At 47.6% G+C, this 13,742-nt stretch overlaps 1 long non-coding RNA gene across 1 annotated transcript; it reads left to right on the top strand.

The window, feature by feature from the left end:
* The first annotated feature begins 2,623 nt into the window (after positions 1-2,623).
* On the top strand, positions 2,624-10,190 carry LOC131274946 (uncharacterized). The gene is made up of 3 exons (XR_009182267.2): positions 2,624-2,850; positions 8,030-8,118; positions 8,915-10,190. It is a non-coding gene; the product is annotated as an uncharacterized lncRNA (long non-coding RNA).
* Positions 10,191-13,742: the final 3,552 nt, after the last annotated feature.

Raw genomic sequence — 13,742 nt, 5'->3', positions numbered from 1 at the left:
CCTCTGCTTCAAGCTAAACATGAAAGTTGTGCAGACTCGGGTGGACCCACCCTGTTCCACACTGGGAGGCTTGGCCTGAAAAGAGCTGATTTGCAGGGCTCTCAGCTCCTTCTGCCCTCACAACCAAAGGAACTTCTGTGGTCCTACTATGTTGGACTCATGACAGACAAAGGGCTGTTCCCTCCACCCCTTCCTATGTGCTCTGGGACAGGTTAGAGGGCCCAATATCCTTTCTACCTGGACCTTTCCACAGAGGACCTTCTGTCTCCAGGTGTACAAAGGCCCTGCATCAATGGGAGAGTGGGGGAAACAAATTCCATTCTTTGGCCTTTTAGATACAGGTATACAGTGATCCCTGTAACTCCTGACACCAAGAGTAAAACTGATAATGCTCTCTGATTTTGATCTGAGGACACTTGCCAAACACAATTATGGTGGGTCCTTTATGACCCCTACAAACCTCCATTGTATGAACCCAATTAATGAATGCATTATTGGTATTGATCTGTTCTATGTGCATCCTTGAGAGCCTTCACCTAAACTGATGGGAATTGCCATAGTTAGGGCCGTTCTAGTAGAGCAAATGAGTAACTGTGAAGTTCACCGAATCATGGGCTTGGTCATATTTTCTGGCCACTGGCAAGACTTGGACAGGCATAAAAAATAACCTCCCATATGGGGGTGAGACATCTGGATAAAAATCATCTCTTCTAATAAGCTTTTGTTACCCACGTGAATGTTCTGCTTTCCTTCCTGAAGAGGAGTATCTTAACCACAAAAGGGTCTTGTTTCTTGGTTGTATTTTCAAACCGAATAGTTCAGAGCAAGCTTTTATATGGCCGCTCTCCTCACGGACTGAAAAGAAGATGGCCCATGGAATTTCAGACTCCCCTAGACCGCCATGCATGTACCACCATGCATGTACCGCCACTGTCAACAGAAGAACCTGGAACAGAACGAAAGCCTGCCCCACCTGCCTGGTCTTGGCCAAGGATGAAAGTAATGCCCAGGATCATTCTTAAGCCAATGGGCCAAGAAGTTCTAAGAATGCTGTCTAATGGGTTTCTCACCCCATTCAGAAATTATCCCTGGATCCTGCCTGTAGATGACACTTTCTCTAGGTTTGATCTACCCATTCCCATTTGTTTCACTGACTCAGACACCACTATTCACACAAGGCCAATTGTTTTTCTCTGGAAAATTTTTAATGTAAATGTTCTTGGATACAGTGGTTAATCAGTGGCCCACAATCCCTCTACCTCATTCTGAGAATGCTCTCTAACCTTCCATAACAACCAGGCCAACCATATTTCAGAGTTCTTCATGTTACAAGGTTCATGCCGGTGGTGGGAAAATTTCGTTAGCCAAGATCACAACAGTTTGCTAGAAACATCAATTACTTTAGATAAAATACATTGAATTTCCATATATCAACCATATACAGTTGTCACAAGATAAGAGGTTCCATGCTCAGGTTACAGACTCTCCAGCTAAATTACCCACAGTAAGGTGCCCTGCGTTACAAACAAATCGCAAACATCAGTCAGCGAGCTCAGCAACCAACCGTACAAAATAGGCGGCTAAGCAAGTAGATAAGGCACTCCTTCCCAAGAAGCCACGAGAAGGGGAATCAACTCTAGGGGTCTGCAGAAGCCACCACCAGCTCGCTCTTAGCTCCTCCACTGCAGCGGGAGAGGCAGCCCAGCCACACCTCACAGGCGCCTCGAGGCAGCGCCTGCCCAGCGCCTCACGCCCTCCTTCCCCCCTGGACACGCCCATCTCCCAGACCAAGACCAGCGCCTGCAGCGAGTTCTCGGGGGCCTGAGGCCCCTTCCTCAAGTCGAGGGACAGAGGTGGGCCTCGCTGCCCGGGCTCCCCTGGGGAGGCACCAGCGTCAATCTCACCCCACTTTGGTCCACGGTCCTGAGCACAGGAGACCCAAGTTCCAGCAAGCTAAGGTGCTCCAGTGTTTTCGGCTCCTTTTCAAGGCGCCAGCCTGGGAAACGGAGGTCACGGCGGCCAGGCCGCTCTCCCGAGGACGGCTCTGCGCAGCACCTTCCCCTGGAAAGCGGAGCCAGGCCCCACCTTGCTGGTCCCTTCTCCCACCCCCCACCCCTCCTGTCTTCCTGCAGGGCGCGCGCCGCCGCCACCCCCAGCACAGGGACCCTGGGGCCGCCCTCTCCCTCCCTAAGAGCAGCTCAGCCTCCAGCTCTGCGCAGACCTGGGTGCCCGCCACAGCAGCCTCTGGGGGAGACCCCCTGGGTCCCCACCACAGCAGCCTCTGGGGGAGACCCCCTGAGCAGCCGCGGCGGCGCGAGGAGCGGCAGGGCCAGGAGAGGCCCTGGAGCCGGGCGTGGGCAGCGGGGCGCGGCCTGGGCGCTCAGCACGGCTAGATGGAGGCTGCGGGGCCGACTGCGCGGAGGACTGCGCGGAGGACTGCGCGGAGGGCTGCGGGGAGGGCTGCGGGGAGGGCTGCGGGGAGGGCTGCGGGGAGGGCTGCGCGGAGGGCTGCGGGGAGGGCTGCGGGGAGGGCTGCGGGGAAGGCGCGGGCGCTGCACGGCCGACTGCGCGGAGGGCTGCGGGGAGGGGGCGGGCGCGGGCGCTGCGGGGCCGCCAGGCAGCAGCCGGAGCGGGCGCACCTGGGCGCAGCCCTCGGGGCTCGGCGCAGCGGGGCTGACCTGGCGAGGGGCTCTAGTCCAGGCGCCCCTCCAGAGACCACCAGGAAGCGAAGGCCAGGGAGCCACGTGGGCCGCCCGCCGCTGTGAGGGGCCGGGGTCCGCGGGCCTTCGGCACCAGGACAGCCTGGAGCACAGGCCAATTTTGTCTCCTGTTTGACTATGTCACTTTAAGGTATGTACATTTTTTTACAAAATTTCAAGGAGACTACAAAGAGAGGAGACTCAGGAGCTTGGCTCCAGGCGCGGTGGTTCCTAGGAGGCAGGCAATCGTGGACTGGGGAGAGGTGGGTTATGATACTGTTGCTCATAATTATGTGCGTTTGAAAATGACCATTAAAACTTTTATTTAAGGAAGACACACAGGACTATTAAATATATGAAAAGATGTTCTTAGTCACTGATCATCAAAGAAATGCAGATTCAAACCACAGTAATATAGCAATTCACACCCGCAAGGATGGTTATTAATTAAAAAAAAACTTGTTGAAGATGTGGAGAACTTGAATGTCAGTCGTACATATGAAAAATGGTTTAGCTGGTTTGCAAATCAGTTTAGCAGCTCCTCTAAAAGAGGAGCATAAAGTCACCATATGCTCAAGCAAACCCATATTTAGGTATATAGTCAATAGAACTGTAAACAGGGACTCAAGCAGACATTTTGTCCATAAACATTCATTGCAGCCTTACTCACATAGCTGAGAGATTGAAGCAACCCAAGTAACTATCTACAGATGAATGGACAAACAAAATGTAGTAAATAATACAGTGTAATATTATTCATCCACACAAAGGAATGAAGTCCTGATGCATGCAACAACCTGGGTGAATACTGAAGACATCATGTTTAGTGAAATGATCAAGATGTAAAAGGACAAATATTGTTTGATTTCACTTATATGAAATACCTAGGATAAGCAAATTTAGGGACAGAAAGCTGATTATAAATTATTAGGGGTTGGGGGATGGGGAGGAGTCAGAATGTGGATTCTTTGCTTAAAGGTATAGATGTTCTGTTTGGGGTGAGGAAAAAGTTTTGGTAATGTGAAGTGATGACAGTAGGGCAATGTGTGAATAATTAATACTCCTGAATTGAACACTTGAAAATACATAAAATGGAAAATTTTGAGTGGTATCTATGTTACCACAATAAAATATTTTTAAAACTTGTATTTAAGGAACATTCAACAGTGCTTCTGGAATTATAAACAAGGAAGGTAAAATTAAAAGAACAGAAGCTACATAGTTAAAGTTCAAGTTAAAATATTATCCCCCAAAGCAGGATTAAACAAAGATAGGCATTAGGAAACACACAACAGAGCAGTTTCTCAGTGGAGAGCACTCTGGAAATGCAGGGCATGAACTCACACTTAGTCCTTAGATGGCAAGGGCAGCAGGCACTAGGAGTCCTGCAAAGCACAAGCTAAGTTCAGCAAACATTTCCTTAATGAGCCAGATAGTAAATATATTTGACTTGTGGACCACAAGGCCTCCCTCAAAACTACTTCCTCTTGCCTTTGTAATATGTAAGCAGGCATGAACAATATGTTAAAAAAGGTTGGAGCTGTGTTCCAACAAAACTTTACTTAAACAATCAGATGACTCACAGGCCCTGGGTTAGGGCATTATGTGACGTGTTGGCAGAATTTACTTCTTCTAGTAAATGGGGCGTGAAACGGAGAAGGACTATACCAGGAGAAAAATAGTGAGATAAAGGATAAGACTGAACACATGCTGGGATGGGGTGTCAACTCTAAAACGTGTGCGCATTTACATGAGACATGTCTACAGATGTGTGCTGAGAGCAATTTCTAGAGCATGTATCTGAGAGAGAAGGCATGGGTAAAAGTTTGAGACCCTATGTAAGGAAGTGTGGAGGGGAGATGAGAGGGCTGGTCTATGGTAAGTGTGTCCTCTAAGAGGGAGAAGGTCTAAGACTGAGAAACTGTGTTCAGGGTTCATGTGTGAGGTCCCAAGGAGTAACCTGTGAGTCATCCAGGAGGAGCTCTCAAACCCTGGCCACAAGGCCCTGGATCTCTGGCACCATCCACAAACTTGACAAAATTCCCCTCTCCTTCCCCCATTGTCCAGCTCCTCAACGTAAAACTGAGTTGAAAGGGGATTCCTCCACCAACCACTACAGTGGAAAATCTCTGGGCAAAGACGCCCGGGATAGTAACACCCCACACCATGCTCTGCTCAGCCACTACTATGCCTTTGACTCTGCTTCAGGGGAACCCTCACCTGCACCAAGCGGGGATTTTCCTGCATATGGATAGAGGAAGCATTTCCTTTTGTGACATTTGCAATGGATTCCACACCTTTACATTCACCACAATTTCTACTGCAGACCCACTGTACCCATTTTTTGCTCCTACAAATCTAGGTAATGATTTTCTAGGCTTTCTGAGTATCTGCCCCATGATGTGAAACTGGTCCTTGGCACTGCACCAGTTTATCCTAGCAAAGTAAATAAAACTTGGAGCGCAACACATTTATTAAAAAATGAGTTTGTGCTCATAGATAAATCTTTTCCTACATGTTTCATGCCTGGTACACAGTTACTGCAGAAAAGTAGGATCTAATGAAGCATGTACATAAGTTAAGTAGATAAACTAGGAAAAATTACCTTTCAAATACTAAATATTGACCTAGTTGTATTCTTCGGTTCTTAGGTTTATATTTCCATTCCAATAAATGTCATGAACTTTCAGATCAATTTCTGAATGCTTTCCTTTTAATTTTCTGTAAAATAAACAATATGTTATGGAGATGATAAATATTTGGGATATGAAAAAATCAGATTATATAATTTTCTAAATGATAAAGAATCAAGGTAGTATAAACAGTAAAAAATACAAAAGTGGATGTACCCAGTTAAGAAATGGATCAATGCCACTCTAATAACCAGAATTGTGAAGACAAATTTTCACCATCACAGCAAATTTTCTCAAACATTTTTTTGGTCCTTTGCTTGTCTAGGACTTAGCTTGTGTAGGGATTAGCATGCAGTTTATGTCCAAAAAATGTTTGCTAACTGACTGAGATCAAGAGAGAGAAATGGCCTGTATCCATCATTGCAATGTCATGCAGGACAATTCCAATATCCTGAAAATGTCCCCATGTTACCTATTCTTTCATTCCCCTCCCCACAAAAACTTTGGTGGACACTGCCTTTATATCAGTGATGCAAATTCTTTGAATGCAAAAATAGTAATGTCTATAATAGAACAATAATAAACCTACTTTAGTGCATTGTTCACTCTCCAATCTTGAGGATTTGGGGATGACGATGCCCACTCTGCTTCTAATTGAAAAGGACTTAGATCCCATGGGGCAGATAAATGGTGCTGTCTTGCTTGTTACAAATACTGTTTCTTGGGATGGGCGTTGTCTGTAATCATCTCCTTATTACTTGTCCTGTGTAAGTTCAATGAAATGAAGAGTAGGTGTTGCATCTCTGATGAGATGCAGGGCTCAACCAGCACATGAAGTGACCAAAGATTTAAGTCTCAGGGATGTATATTTAACAAGCATAGTGCTAATTATAGGTTCAAATAAAAGGGGCAGAAGAGCTATGTGTAGGGAAAGTATAAATGAGTCTAACTCTGTTACACTGGGGAGCATAAATTCCAAAGTAAGGCCTACTGACAAGATGCCAAATTCCTGAGCTTGTCTGTCTTGCTTATAGTGTCTAGATATCTCTAGAACCTCAGGAGCCCCACTGTTTAAGGCACTGACTGTAGCAGTCAATGAGGTCCTGCGGAAGCATGAATTAGTGTAACCTCTGGAATGACCTCTGGACTCACTTTGAAATGGCTTAGTCATAAAAACTCTTGCAAAGATGGATCCAGGCCATTGTACATTTTGTCAAAACATATGAAATTGTGTGCAGCAGAGTGTAAAGTGTAATGTAAACTATAGTCAATGGTTAGTAGAAATGCTTCAATATATGTTCATCGGTTGTAACACATGTACCATGCAAATGGAAAATGTTGTTAATGTGGGAAAGTGTCAGAAGAGAAGGGGGTGGGGCATAGGGGAATCTCTTATATTTTTGATGTACCATTTATGTAATCTAAAATTTCTTTTGAAAAATTAAAAATAATAAAATAAATAAAATAATATAAAATAAATGAGCGAGAAATAAAGACCAGGTCAAAGACATTCTTGTATATGGTGATGAATTTAGGCTTCACCATGAAAATAATGGGAAGTGAATGAGTGTTTTTAAACTGAGTAAAGCAGTCTCCCTTGCCACAATATTAAACATTGTTCTAAGTATTACAACTGGCATGTAGGATAAATAACAGTGAGGAGATTCTGCAATATTTTTTTTAACATACATACATACATAAAAAATATACTATGAGCCAGAATTTGTTCTAAAAGCTTTACAAATATTAATTTAGTTTACAGAACACTTCTAGAGATTGGCTCTATTATCTGCAGTTTATAAATAGGAAGCTGAGGCTCAGTGAGGCTAAACTGAGCAGTCATTGCAATAAGAAGATAACAGGTGAGAGGAGGAAGTGGCTGGACAGAAGAAGCAAGATTCAGAAATCCAAAGGATCAACTGAGACTTTTGCCAAATTATAAGAGAGAAACCCCAGTGTGTTCCTCCACCAGCTCTAAATGGTTGAGGGACTGGTGAATTTTGAAACAGACTTCATGGCAAGGCAGATAAAAGGGTGCCCCATACACAATATGTATGCAGTGGATATTGTTGAAGGGAAAGTGAAATGTGCAGTAACCTTTGTATCAATAAGGGAAGAACCTTTTTTAAACAGCTTTATATTGTATATGTTACATGGATACAGTTCATCTGTTTTAAGTGTTCTGCTATATATCTATGTATTTATACAACTGTCACTACAGTCAGGTTTTACCCAATACCTTTAAAAGTTCTTTGCAGTCAATCTCTACCCAACTGAAGCCATAGCCTGTCCTGATGTTTTCTGTCACTGTAGTTTTGACTTTTCTAGAATTCCATATAAATGGGAAATCGTGAGTGAAAGTAATGTTTTCTCTCTGACCCATTTTCAGTTTGTATGACATTTTTAAGATCCATCTATGTTGTTACTCATATTTACAGCTAATTCCATTTTATTGCCAGATAATATTCCATTATATGTAATATCACTTTTTATTTCCCATGTACCAGTTGGTGGACATTTAGATGTTTTTCCTCTTTGGGGCTATTTTTAGAAGGAATATGAAATTCATGGATAAATCTTAATGTGTAAGTATGCTTTTATATCTTCTGGATAAATAACTAGGAATGGAATTGCTGCATCATAGAGCAAATGTATATTTAAATTTTGAAGTAACTGTAAATCTCTTTTCAAAACTAGCTCAGGAGGACCTGCAGTACTGAAGACTGAAATAAAGGGACACTAGAAAATAACATAAAGTCACATGAAGAAATTTTTAAAAATCTAAGGTAATAACCAAATATAATGAGGTCAAATATTTTGCTTAAATAGTTTTTGTCCTAAGTCAAAATGTTGTCATCAACAGAAATAGCTGTTATGTGTCATCTAGAATGACACTATGTAAAATTTTGTTCATATTACAGAAAAAACATGCTGAGCATAAAATGTCCTCCTTTGTCCTAATCTCTCTAAATTATGAGTAAAACATTCATTTGCACAAAATTAAATAAAAATCTGATTGAATTAAAAAGGGGCAGGATGTAGATGAGTTAGTGAAGGCACCTCTATGTTAAAGCTTCTGGTCAGGGCATCTCACTCCAGACCCGAGCTGTGAGCTTAAACAGCTGTACTCCAGAGAAGACACTAGTGGAGGAGAGGAAAGTCCAATCTTATCATATATGTTTAGTTATCAGGTATCTACAAGTGGAAGATATGATAGAGCAAGGTCCCAAAACTTAAGGAATATATTAACTCAGCAAATATTCTCCGAGGGCAACGCACAATTATGTGCCATTAGAATGGCTCGAGCTCTCTGCTCTAGGATCAGTAGTCAGAACCTAGATTTTCATAATCCAGGCTGAAAAAATGACATGAACTTTTAGCATTGATCAGTTCAGAGCTTGGTCACCTCTATGAGATGGTAAAAAGTTCTCCCATTTGCTTATTCAACCTCTCAGCTGCTGCCAAAGACTATTGCAACACTCAGGTGGGACTGTCTGGGGATACTGGAAGGTCTCTGAACTTAGACAAAGAATGCCCAAGGGAAATTTAATAAGTTTCACTTATACAATTATTTTTTCCTAGGAGCCAACTGATGAATAGATAAACAAAATGTGGTATATACATACAATGGACTACTATGCTGCTGTAAGAAGAAACAAAATTGGGACACATGTGATAACATGGGTGAACCTTGAAGACATTATGCTGAGTGAAATAAGCCAGACACAAAAGGACAAATATCGTGTGGTCTTGCTAATATGAACTAAATGTGAAGAATAAATGCATGGAGTTAAAACCTAGGGTATGGGTTATTAGGAGATAAGAGGAGGGCTGAGAAGGTGTACTGATCCTTAATATATGTAGAAGTTTTAATTAACTTGACTGTAAAAGTGTGGAAATGGATAGAGTTGATGGTAACACATTATAGTGAGTAGAACTAATAACACAGCTGGTTTATAAATGGGGTTGTGGCTGAAAAGGGTAATCTGGGGATGTAAATGTCAATTGAAAGAAAGCTAGAGAATAATCTAGGATCTGAATAATATGTTGAACACAGAGGTGGCTGTTAGTGGTTAGTAGTACAAATATAAGAATATCCTTTTATGAACTAGAACAAATGTACACCACTATTGCAAGATGTGGAGGAGCAGTGGGAAAATACAATTAATGTAACCTATGGACTATAGTTAACAGCAATTCTGTAATATTCTTGCATCAATGTCAAAGATGTACTGTGTTAATAATAGGGGGGTAGGGAAAAATATGCCAAGTGTATGCCATAGACCATAGTTGGAGGTGATAGTCTGGTATTATCTCATAATCTGTAACAAATATTCCACAGCAATGTAGTATGTTGGTGGAGGGGTGTTGTATGGGAATTCCGCACATGTGCATGATTGCTTTGTAAGTGTACAACTTCTCTAATGAAACTATAGTTTTTTAAAAAAAGAAGAGGTGGTTGAAATAATGGAGGAGAAAAGGCCCTAAAGGACATACGAAAATATTGGAATATAGATTGGAAGTTTTATATTGATGCTAAAGTTCTTGAACTTGATAAATCTGTACTTAAAGTGGTTACATAATCCTGCTCCTAGGAAAGGTACATAGGAGTGTTATGTGTTCAGGAAACACGATGTAACAACCTCTCAAATATTTAGAAAATAAACAGATATTTGGACTGATGATAGATAGCTAAATAGACCAATGAAGCAAATGAAACAAAATGTTAAAATCGTGGCTCTGGATATGGGTGGGGGGAAGAGGTATATTGGAGTTCTTTGGGTTGATTTTGTATTATTTTTGCAACTGTCTTGTTAGTTTGAAATTATGTCAAAATAAAAAGTTTGAGGAAAAAAAAGAGTGAGTGGTTTTGAGAGGTGGTGAACATGCAGTTCTTAGCACAGACGCTGGCATTCAGAGGGTGCTCATGAGCGCAGCTAAAACCAGAGCTCCCACGGTGACCGCAGGCTCCACAGCCCGCGCAGGCCCAGGGATGGGGGCGGGGGTGCTGTGCCCATGGGGGATGTGCCCGGGCCTGGCTCAGGAGGCGGGGAGGGGGCCCCTCGCCAGAGCCCTTCTAGAGGGCTCTTGTCTACTTTTTGAGACTCAGCCTATGGCGCCTCCTCCTGCTGGTTTGAATTAGAAGGCGGCTGGTGCCTTCTGGAACACCCAGGGAGAAAAATCATTGTTGGAGGTCAGACTTCTTGCTGGCAGAGCCCCTGCCCTGGCCTGGCGTCCCAGAGCACAACGGCCTTGGATCTCCCTCCGCCCGCCTCCTCCCCCTCCCCCGGCTGTCCCCTGGGCCTGGTGAACCCTGGATGGAACCGAGACAAGGAGCCTCTGGCTGTCTGAGCTCAGCGCACGGTGGTGCAGTGGTGGACCCAGGTCTGACTCAACCCCCGTCTGGCAGAGGACGGGGTGTCTGGCGCAGCACAGAGGTGGTACCCTCTGGAGAAGGGGGTGGGGAGGCACGGGGAAGGAAAGGGCCAGCAGGAAGGTGGCAACAGGTTGGTGGGGCACTGAACTTGGACAAGAAGGGTGGGGTTACTGGTTTTTTTTGAGGTACCGGGGTCAGGAATTGACCTCAGACCTCTAATGTGGGAAGCCGGCGCTCAGCCACTGAGCTACACCAGCTCCCCTGAGTTGATTTTGTTTTTGTTTTTAGGAGGTACCTGAGATTGAACTCAGGACCTGGTACATGGGAGGCAGGCGCTCAACCGGTCAAGCCACATCCGCTGCCTGCTTTCATTTTACAGATGAGGAAGCCCAGGCTTGAGCACCACCAGGAATGGGTGGCCTGAGGGTGGGAAGCCCAGGTGGGCTTGCTCCCCACGCTGCTGACGGGAGCGCGAGCGCTTCAGGAGCCGGCAGGCGCGCGCCCACGGGAGAGGTTTAAATACATTGTCGTCGCTGGTTTCCTCGCCAGGCCTTGCCCTTCCCCACCTCCCTAACCGGGTAGCAGGGGAGGGGCTTGGCTGGGCCACCAGCAGTCAGGGCCTGGTGACCTCCTTGAGGCCGGCGAGCGCGTGCCCGAGGGCCCCTCAGAGGCGCGGCGGGTGTCAGGCCCGGGGCGCCCTGGTGAGGCCCGAGCAGCTCGGGGCCAGCCCGCCCCTTCCTCTTCCCTTTCCCCCGCTGTGCGCGGCTTCTGAGTGCCTTCTGCCCCGCGAGGACCCCCGGGTGGGCGCTGGGCGTGGCTGGCACCCCCCACAAATCAGCTGGCGTTTCCGGGACCCGCCGTCCCCCCGGCCCTGGGTGGGAGCCTCAGCCCCTCACAGCAGCGCGGGGTGGGTGGGCTCGGGGACCCGTGCTGAATGAGGCCGCTCCGTGTTCCCCCGCGGGGACCCGTGCTGAATGAGGCCACTCCGTGTTCCCCGAGGGTGGTTGGGGGATGAAGCGCGGGCGCGGGAGCAGGGCTGGCCGCGGGGTGCGCTCGGCAGCCCCATTTTATTAGCTCCTTTCCCAGCTTGGCTGTCGTCCCCCTTGGCCGGAATCCCGTCTCTGTTCCTGTGTTCTTTTCAACCCCTGCCCCTCCTGTTAAAAAGAAAGCCGCACCTGTAACAAAACTAAAGCTCCCCCTAGTGCGGAGGAGAAAAGACTTTATTAACCATCTTGCAAGAAGGCGCGCAGACCTGGATAAAATGACCGACGCACCAAGCAGCAGGAATGCTGAGGCTTATACCCCCCACCTAGCACCAGGGCCCTCCCTGGGCCCCACTGCCTGGGCCCTTCAGGGGTTCCCGCCTCTCCGCGTGGCCTAACTAAGCTCCCGTCCCGTGCCAGTCCCTGCTCCCGCCTCTCCACACGCACAGGCTGGGCCTCGGCGCCGCCTCCACAGCTGGCCACTTTTCCAATTTGGCGCCGTCTTCACTGTTGGCCCCGCCCCTTCTCACCATTGGCCCTTCTCGCCATTGGCCCCGCCCCTGACACTCACCATTGGCCCTTTCACCATTGGCCCCGCCCCCGACACTCACCATTGGCCCTCTCATTTTGGCGCCACTTTTCAAATTCCCTGCGCGCCAAAGCCGCCGGAAGCCCGTTCCCTCCCTCCTCAGCGCAGGGCGGCTCCAGCTTCCGCTTTGAGGAAATTAAACTTAGCCCTTTCCCAGACTCCCCGAGGTCCATCCTGAACCCCACCTTCTCTCCAGAAGCCTGCCTGGACCTCCCCAGCCACGGGACGTCCCCGTGCAGTCATGTCTCAGGCACTTTGGAATTTTTTTTGCCCCTTCGGGGTGAATTTTTTCTTTTCTTTTCAAGACTGGAAGAAGAGACCCCACAGGATGACGAGGCTGCCGGGGGTGGTGAGTTACAGATGATGGGGCTTTCATTTCCCACCGCGCGTGTGTACCCACCTTTCCTGCACGGTGCGTCATTAAATTTAGGGGGAAGAGAATTCCAGGTAAATGCTGCTGTAAAGAGGAGTCTGCTGCAGCAAAGGCGGGGAAATGCTGAAAGCGGGTGGTGGGCCTGGGTGGGGGTATGTTGGAGTTCTCTTGTGTGTGTGTGTGGGGGGTTGTATTGTTTTTGCCACGGTACGTGAGTTTGAAATTATTTAAAAAATAAAGTGTTAAATTATATGCATCCAGTACATTAAAAAAAAAGGTGTTAGAATGGAAACAATCTGAAGCGCCTGCTCCCCGCGCTGGCGGCGTCTCTCACGCTGGGCCGCCTGGGCCCCCTGGACCTCATCCCGGGGCTCCCCTCTCCTCCTGCCCCGCGCCCACCACGTCCCTCCGCAGAGCTCCTCACCCCGACCCCGGGCTCACCGCTGCCTGTCGCCGGGGGTCCAGCTGCTGTCCCCGCGCAGCCCGTCCCCGCTCCCGGGGCCCCCTGCCCGCAGGACGCCCCTTCTCCGCGGGGCTGCAGGTTCTCGGGGGAGGGAGGACTCAGGAACCCCGTTCTTGCTCCCCGGGAAGGCGCTTCATCGTCGTCACGAGGCAGCCCCGGCCTTGAGCTCCACCTGCTCAGCGCTTTACCTGGATGTGTCACGTGACACCCCAGCCCCCCGGAGCCAAGGCGCTAGGAAGTGCATCTTGCACGGGGGTGGGGGAGGCCGCCCGGACGAGGAGAGGCACACCTACTGTGCGGCCCAGGAAGGCACACCACCCCCTGCCTCAGTTTCCCCCTCTGTACAGGGGCCGGACACCTGCTCCGTCCAGGTGGTTGTAAGGATCAAACAAGACCACTGGGCATTTTGTCAGGTGCAAACAGCTGCTGGAATGGCGGGGCAGAATCACTGCTTGATGGAGGAGGGATCCAAGGCCATCTGGGGGGCGGGGCAGGGTCATGGGAATTTAAAAAATTCCCTTTTGCACTTGCTCTCTAAGGATAAGAAGGAAGTAAAGACGAGCGCGGTAGCCCCAGGTCCTCCCCAGGCGGTGTCCTCTCCTTGGGGTGCTCTCCCACTCTGCCT

Source organism: Dasypus novemcinctus, chromosome 21, assembly GCF_030445035.2.
Source record: "Dasypus novemcinctus isolate mDasNov1 chromosome 21, mDasNov1.1.hap2, whole genome shotgun sequence".
Lineage (NCBI taxonomy): Eukaryota > Metazoa > Chordata > Mammalia > Cingulata > Dasypodidae > Dasypus > Dasypus novemcinctus.
This window is presented reverse-complemented; position numbering and strand designations above follow the sequence as displayed.